The sequence below is a fragment of the Hippoglossus hippoglossus genome, chromosome 4 (genome assembly GCF_009819705.1).
Source record: "Hippoglossus hippoglossus isolate fHipHip1 chromosome 4, fHipHip1.pri, whole genome shotgun sequence".
NCBI classification, from domain to species: domain Eukaryota; kingdom Metazoa; phylum Chordata; class Actinopteri; order Pleuronectiformes; family Pleuronectidae; genus Hippoglossus; species Hippoglossus hippoglossus.
The window spans coordinates 26,051,010-26,057,088 of record NC_047154.1 but is presented as its reverse complement, the minus strand read 5'-3'; the positions used below and the strand labels follow the sequence as shown (position 1 = coordinate 26,057,088).

The 6,079-nt window shown below is 48.5% G+C and overlaps 1 protein-coding gene across 3 annotated transcripts in view; it reads right to left on the bottom strand.

The window, feature by feature from the left end:
- The window catches only part of LOC117760195 (insulin-like growth factor-binding protein 1), a 2,934-nt gene extending 2,787 nt beyond the window's left edge, over positions 1-147 (bottom strand). For 2 of the 3 annotated variants that reach the window (XM_034583040.1, XM_034583041.1), the window contains exon 1: positions 1-147. This exon is cut by the window's left edge and continues 415 nt beyond it. The gene's annotated coding sequence lies outside the window, so the exon portion shown is untranslated. The other variant, XM_034583042.1, reaches the window with a different exon arrangement.
- Between the last annotated feature and the right edge of the window lie 5,932 nt (positions 148-6,079).

The window sequence follows — 6,079 nt, the reverse complement described above, 5'->3', positions numbered from 1 at the left end:
CGTGGAGCAAGCTGGAGAGAATATTCAAAGATTTGGTAAAAAAAGCCGGATTCCCACGGTTCTTGCTCAGTTGTGTCTTTCGTTTGATTTTGGGAAAATGTCTAACTGTGCCTTGCGCGCAGCCGTATTTATAGCCGGCTCCTCTGTGAGTGTTTGACGCATCGGCGTTATGAATGATTTCTGAAAAGAAGGTGTAATGATACGATGGGCTGTGATTGGCCCGCCTATGTCCGGTCAGCCAGTTCATTTGAATACAACAACCACGTCAATATTGATTTTGGAACAGGCAGTGCCCTGCACGTATCGCTGCAAATGACGACACTGGTGTTTGATGTTGCCACCGAGGACCCCCCCCCCCCCCCCTTCTCACCCGGGTGCGACACCAGGCTGCACCCCCACATCTGCACATTACACACACACACACACACACACACTCTGTTGGTTTTCACGAGTTCAATAAACAATCATTTCTCCCTGAGTCACTGATGGAATCGATTTGTTTTCTGCTCGGACACAAACCAGCTCATTTGAAAACAACGTTGTCCATTCATGAGTGTGTTGTTGTTGTTGTGTGTACGTGTGTGTGTGCGTGCGTGTGTTTATTCTTTTCATTGACTGCCCTCCCCCAGAACTTCTTACACAACTTTAGGGGGGAAAACTAATAATGAGCGCAAATTACGCACGCCCACGCTTCGGCACAGAGAGCGTGCGTGGCCCCGCTGAGCGCGCGAACAGGCGGCTCTTGAAACAGTTCCGTGCACGTCAGAGTTGTGCTGACAAATTACTATGAGCGCGGGTCACGGTTCACTTCGGTGACTCGGTGCCATGTGACCCCCGCTCCGTGCCTGTGCGCGCGGCTCCGGCTCCGGGGCCCGGTCCAGCAGATGTCCCGCTGCAATGACCCGTTTCCTGGGACAATTATAGCGCAGGGCTCTGAAAGGGGGCTGACATGGCCGCAGACACGTCCCCCCCTCGCGTCGCTCCTCTCTGGGGGGGGGGCTGTGAAGGTCCCACGCTGGACGACGCGCACGTTTTCCCGGCTTGCTGCAAGACATGTGGCGTCACGTCCCCGCAGAGCCCCGGACGTGCGTGTGATAAGAGTTCCCTGCCTTGGAGAAATGACTGAAAACACTTCGCACCCCCATCTCTGCCCTGAAACTCCTCTCTTCCGTGTTGGTGTCGGAGTTAAGTGCACGTTGCGTCAGTGTGATCGGCTCCACGCAATGTCTTCTGGGATTGCATCATCTGTCAACCGGTGTGAACGGTCCCTCCCACGTGATTTCCAGGTTTCCAGACGCCCCCTGCGCTAAAGAAAGCTCGTGGTGTAATCTGATGTGGCGTGACACCGCCCCCTGCCCCCCCACCGCCATCACACACCCATGACATGCTGCATCTTCACGTGCACGTGGAGGTGAACTCAGTCCAATCAGACACCTCTGCTGCAGGGCAGTGGTAGGAAGTAATCTGATTACTCTATAGTACTGGTGCCTTTTGAATTCCCAGTCCTCCCAGTTCATGTCAGACCACAGAGGGAGATGTTACATTCACATTATAGTTACTTTGCAGATTACGATGTGAAAACTAAAATGTTTTATGTGTCATGGATTAAAATACCGAGCAATATGGTTTAATAATCATTTAAAATGGGATTAATTAGAAGTTAATGCATCAGTGTTAATGATCCAATAATCTCCTCATATTTAATAAAGTTATTATCAACGAGAGATGGTTCTCGACCTTGTAAACACTGGCTCTGGGAACAACAGGTGAAAAGGAGCTTGTAGCTAAATCTGGCTCATTCATAGCATTTAGTAAATGTTCATTAATGAGCACTGATCCAATCAAATACATAAACACATGAAATGAATCAACATGTTTTCTAATTGTTCAAATAAATTCCAATTTGCTAACTTTCCTCACAAGCTATTGGGAATTCCATGGAGATGTAATTGATTACAGAAATGATGAAACTCTTAAAGGGTTAATCTGACTTTCTTTTTTAATCATCAGTTCCAGATTTGTCCACAAAGACGATTTAAAAGTTTGACTCAAAGAGGAAAACTGAGCCAAAAGAAATGTTTACTTTAAAAAACTTTCTGTGTGTTTTACACAACAGATTACAGATCAGATTATAGATTGTGTCTTCACCTCTTCTTATCAGATTCTCCCACTTGTTTTCCTCTATGGTTTATTAAAGGTTATAAACCTTCACTGCCTGGTTATATAATACACAGAATCAATATCATCCCTCTGCAGCTCCTCATTCAAGCCTCATATCATTCACATGTGTTTTTAATGTTACGGCTTCAATATCCCATCAAATATTCTCAACATAAATTTACACATTTTCCCATGAAGCCCGAGCCTGAAGCAGCTGAGATTTAAAGCAAACCTCTGCGGGTCAGAGGCTGCGTTTCATTCGTTCGCTCAATAAAACATTGACGTGTGCAGCCTACGCAGTTTGTCCTGCAGGAAGTCCGCATGCTGGCTTGTTCTCACTCTCACTGGACAGGAAGTCTCTTAATGCACGACCGAGCGGCCTCGTTCCAAAACACTGAAACTCAAGTTTACACCGGGACAGAGATTCGACTCTGGAATAAAGTGTGTAAACCGTGAATCCACTGAATTTACAGGACACGTTCAGTTTAGATTTCAGATGATAGACTTTAAAAGAGGGGGGGGGGGGGGGGGGGGGATCTTCCTCAGCCACCGGAACGGGCTCACCTGTCATCGAGGGACCAAAGGGCAGGAATTCACGCTGACAGGTGGTCGCACGTGAGGATTGAGCAGGTGAGGAGGTCGAACCTTTGAAACTCCTCATAAAACCTTTTGTAAAACAACCAGCAGAGTAAATCAAGCTGTCAGATAGACGTAGTGGAGCAGTGCAGGAGTCAGACGACAAGAAGTTCCTCGCCTCCCTCAGATTAGGAAACTATCGAGTCATAAATTCTTGCCGTGTCTTGTGACGATGTGTCACAAGACACGGTGTGTGATGTCATTAGAGAGGAAGTGCTCGCTCTCAGGAAGAATGTAAACAAATATGGCGTCATCATTCTTCCATCGCCTCACCATGTTTGTTCACGGCTTCATCACTCAGGACATGACGGATAAATCCTGTGTTTATGTTCATCGGCCTCGGCTCTGGAATCTCTTCGTCTTCTACGTGTTTGACTCCTCTTTTTCATCCTGACATATTTGTATTCTTTTCATCAACACGCCCACTCGCTGGTTAATCTCCTGCCATTTTGTCACATGTGCTCATTCGGACATCATCAGGACTTTTTCTTTAAGGAGCTTGCAGGAGAAACTCCAGAGAATGTCCTCAAGAACTGACTCGGACATTTGAGTTCTCACATTCAGCCCCTCTGGAAAATTTCAGGAGATTATCCACGGTTCAGTGTTGGAGAGCAGCTCTACACACTTCTCACGGGAGATCGTACGCGCTCGCCAAACTCACTCACATTCTGTCCATTCCAAGGAACTAAACCATCAAACTCTTCTTGAAGCTGACATTTTAAGGTCAAATAGTCGCACAGTGTTGCTTTGAATCAGTTTGACGCTGTGGCACAACTGCTTTTCCTTTGTGTTCAAACAAAGTTTCCTGATGTAGATGTGTTTGGCTGCGTCGTGTCCACAGCTGAACTGTGATCCGACGATGACGTCTGCAGGCTTGCGAGGGAATGCGGACTTGAGGGCCGCTGGGAGCTGAAACGTGGATCGCGTGCTGCGTCACATTTACTCTCATTTCATCCAAATGTGCGTCTCTGCTTTTTATGGCTCGTGCTCCTTAACCCCAAAAGTCCCAAAATAAAAATGATAAAGTAGTTCATGTATGAGGCCTCCGCTGGCGTGTGAAGCCTGATCTCCTGTGATGTGGCCTTATATGGCCGACTGAGGTAGAGTCAAAGCCTGGGATCATCTCTGTAATTAGCGGGTTGATGTAAAGAAGGAGAGACACGAGGGATTTGAACATGTGAAGTCTTTCTCATGAAAGAGTCGTGATGCGCCGAGCGGGTGGGATCAGGGACGTGTGATCGAGCCGAGCGGAGTTATCTCAGGTCAGGGACAGATCTGCTTCTTCAACAACACATGCACACGGCGGGACGCGTCGGACCCCGACCACAGGCCCACCACTCACCCCGTTACTGCAGGGCTTGTGTTTGGAGGAGAGATGATGAGGAGTGGAGGGGTGAGTGGGGGGGGGGGACGAGGGTGAGGAGAGGTGGGGGGGTTCCATCTCTTTCAGATGTCACATGATGGAGATCAAACGGCGCTTGGCATTGAACGTCCCAACGCTGGAATGTTTACCTTTGACAAGAGCACCGGGAAAAACAGGCTTGTTGTCTCAGGAGCTGCTCACACACACACACACACACACACACACACACACACACACACACACACACACACACACACACACACACACACACACATACAGAAACATACACACACAGAAACATACACACACACACAGACACGTACACACACACACACACAGAAACATACACAGAAAAATATGCGTACACACATACAGAAACATACACACACACACACACACACACACACAAACTCAGAAACATACACACATACACACACACACTCACACATAGAAACATACACACACACTCACACAAAACCATATATACACACACAGAAACATAAAAATACCTGTTCACACTGAAACACACTCATAAATACACGCCCTCCATTTATGGTGATTTAAACCTTGCCCTTTGGAGGGCGTCGGGGGGGTGGGGCTGGGGGGTGGGGCTGGGGGTGGGGGGGGGGGGGGTTATCTACGACAGATGAGCTCAGAAAAACACGGTTGTTTGAAATCACACCCACAGAAAGAATGCACACCTGCGTCAGGCCGACACCCAGAGGTGCTCTGAGGTTAGCTGGTGTGTGTTCCTCCATCACTGCATCCCAGGCTCCACTCGGATGCTCGTGGAGCTGGTGGAGCTGCAGGCGACGCGTTCAACCGTCCAACTCTGAGTAAACATTCATTAACCTTCAGAAGCTTTCTAACATACAAGACGTTTTCAGGCGTGACGCTTTAACTCTCACCTGTTCTCTGGCTGCACGAAGGCCCAGAGGGGAAGTGGAGGGGAAGTGGAGGGGAAGTGGCTTCAGCCTCTGGATCGTCAGCGTCGGAAGTTCCTCGTCCAGCAGAAACAGGAGGAAGCAGCTCCAGAGCTCTTGAATCTCCTCGTCTCTCCAAGTTGACGTCTTCGTCTTGTACGTGTACGGCTCCTCTTTGGGATATTTGTATTCTCCAGTTTCACGTCTGTTGCGTGTTTGAAACGTCAACAACACGCCCACTCGTCATACATGGTTTTTACAAAGGGGGCTGTCGGGAGAAACTACGGAGAAAGTCCAGAGCAACCGACTGGGACCCCTCTGGATGAGGGCAGGAGAACATCCGGAGTTCAGTTCAGGTCTGGAAGCTGCTACAGAGTCGTGTTCCTCCCACTTGTCATAAAAATAAAACTTTTCATTCTCAGCTCAGCCGTTGAAGGTTTGTTGTTGAGTCAACGGTGTCACCACCTGCAGAGGAAGACAGTGGGATACGAACAAAAGCTCCAGACCAGACACTGGACTTCACCGGGAGAGTGTTTTGTTCACTACAGAATCCAAGGTCAAGAATAAATCCGGACATTTCTTTCAGAGTCTTCTTCAATGACTCTTCTCTGGTGAAGCGAGTAATGAGAATCAGATTCTACTGGGGAATAAAAAAACGTTTTATTAATCACTCGCTCACATTCACAACCGCCGTCGTGAGGGATTATCATCAAGAGAGAAATCCATGAGTCTTGAGCCGTGACTCGCTCGCCGGCTGCTGACTCACCCGTGAGTCATGGCGTCGGCAGTTAACGCAGCAGGAGAAGCGACACTTGAACTTGAGTTAACTGTACAGGTTGTTTGATTGTAGCCCCGGGACCTGAGGCCACTCGGTGGTGTTTAAGTGAGAAGGAGAAGCCGTGCAGCTCCGTGTCAGCGGGTGATTGGTGGAAGGAGACATTTAAGGGGTGTTGCTGACGAGTGACGGAGCGGCGAGGCAAAGCAGGTCATGTCAGAG